A 2,618-nucleotide genomic window follows, 5' to 3' on the forward strand; every position below is an offset into this window, starting at 1 on the left:
TATATGCTCCCAGAGCGCCACACAATGGCAGCCCACTGCCCCCCAAGGGGAAAGGTCAAATGCAGAGGTTGAATATCCACATTGTGGGACAATAAAGGGATTTACATTTTAGGTAAGTGGTGGCCTAGTGGTTAGGACATTGCGCCTGGAATCCAGAGGTTCTGAGTTTAAACCCCACTCCCACAGACTACCACTCTGGGTCCCTGAACAAGACCCTTAACTCCACACTGCTCCCCTGGTGCCACACAATGGCAGCCCACTGCTCCCAAGGGGATGGGTTAAATGCAGAGTGAATTTCATTGCACTGTACTTGTGACAGTGTAATGACAATGAAAAACGCTGGAAAATAAAATAAAAGAAAAAGATTATTTAGCAAAAAAAAAAAATGTAATGTCACATTTATGTTATGTACCACATTTTCTTCAAATTTAAGGCTTTTTCTCTCTTTGTGGAAAAACAAAGATCTATATTAATTTTTTTAAACTACTCACACATCCTGTATTCATATACGAATGGTACGTTTATTTCCAAATTTTAAACCTATTGAAATCTTACAACTAACAAATATATGGGAAATTTAAATCCTAAATATCCCATTAAAATATTCGGAAGATGCCAACTAGCCATGCCTCTTCAACAGTTCAGTATGTGACCACACTAATCGGAAAAGGAGGCGTCCTTTGAATGACTCCGCCCCATGCGCTGGGGGTGTGGCCACAGATTAAGCTGTTTGAGGTTCCTGTCATGCAGTTGCCATGGTGAATCGTGTTCTCTGTACTGCAGTGATGAGGGCTTCCTTTAAGCTTGTGCTAAATTTTGGACTTCACTAGCTGCTTCCTCCAAGGCCCCGGTCTACCGAGACTGGGTCCCTGGAAGGCCGTGAAAATAAGGTTCAAACAGGTCCAGCCTTCTGCACAGACTTTTGCTTTAGGGGACTTTGACAGCAGTCCCTTTTCTAGATCAACATGGAACCTTAGTAGATTCTTCGGGTACTAATAAATGTGGACACACATTTTCATTGTATTATTTTATTGTAGGGTAAAATAAATGAAATGTGAAAATTAAAACATAATATCTGGAGTTTTTTTTTTTTTTTTTACATATGGTTTAAACAGGATAGTGGTTATAAAACATAAGAAAACTGACACAGCTTACATGAAACGCATCTTAAACATTTAAGGTTTTATAGAAAGACATTAAAAAAAAACCTTTCTACCCTGAGTGTTAGTGCCCCATTTCTCATATCTACAAAGATAATGGCTCTAGTTGTTAGAAATAGATGAAAGAAATATGGAATGTAGAGTATTCATCAAGTATTAGTTAAAGAAATATAAAAAAAACAACATTGTAAGGTCACCTATTGGTCAGTTAAAGGCACTGATGCTCACCTATTCACATGAGTGCTACCATAAATGTTTTTTTTTAGTGAAACAACCAGATGTAAAATAAAAGCCAGCTTTTACAGTGCAAAGTTATTTCTTTCTGTCTTCATGGTGCAACTAATTTTAAAATCAATAGAGTACAATGTCTAAACATGGAGTTGTTTTTTTTTGACTCCTCTATATAAGGTTGCACACGTACATCTGTCAGTTCTGTTTATATCAGCAGTTTGAAACCAGCACAGTAGTGCTGTGGACTCATTCGGCAGTTTGTAAAACCCGACTTGCAAACAACTTAAAGCACACTGAAGCATCCTCTTTTAAATGCTTGGACACAATAAAAATAATAGTGTATATCACACAGGGTTATTAAACATTCAGTATTCCACTCTTTAAAAACCTAACAAGGAAAGATTATAGAGAAAAAATATTTTAAAGGGAGAAGAATTAAAGCAGGTGCTAATAAATTTAGTTCCACCCTTTAGAAACATGTAAATATTTGTGTTAAAGAAATATTCCTGTTAACTAATCAGGTTATTTTAAAGGTTTCACTGGATTTTATTCAGGGGTATCACAGGGAATACCGCTGCATAATTAAATGTTTACTTCTTCATTTTCATGGGAGAAGCTCTACTTTGTGTTGGTATATCACAGAAACCGACTAAAAAAACATTTTCATGGTTTTGGTACCAGAGCTGTACCATAGGGATGAAAAATGAATCATAATATGGGCCTTTTATCGTAGTACATATTGACAGTTATTAGAGGTAGACTGATGTGATAATTACACCAAGGCTAAATCCTTTTCTCTGCCCAAATCTCCCAGAATGCCGTGCAATTGCCATGCAACCTCAAATTATATTCTGCTAAGGATAAAGTATCATTTTTTATATTTATTTTAGGGCAGTGCCTTTTTACGGCAGCAAGGCCTCGGACCCCCTCCATGTATAATGTCTGAGTGTTTTTATCTTCTTGGACAGCTATACCGAAACTGAATTGCCCTTCAGGGGTTAATAAAGTCTAATCAAATTGAAATGTGGATCAGAGATCAGCAATATTATAATAATATTTATATCCCTTTGGACCTGTTTTCTATACATAAGGATTAGTTGTTAATGACGATACCTTATTGTTTTATTTGGCAATTTGTTATCATTGTGTAAATCATCTCAATATCTACGGCTCTGTGGGTTTAGCATTACTTCAAATCAAAGCCCAAAACAACATAAAATGTAAAGT

Source organism: Cyprinodon variegatus, unplaced genomic scaffold, assembly GCF_000732505.1.
Source record: "Cyprinodon variegatus isolate N-32 unplaced genomic scaffold, C_variegatus-1.0 Scaffold908, whole genome shotgun sequence".
Classification (NCBI taxonomy): domain Eukaryota; kingdom Metazoa; phylum Chordata; class Actinopteri; order Cyprinodontiformes; family Cyprinodontidae; genus Cyprinodon; species Cyprinodon variegatus.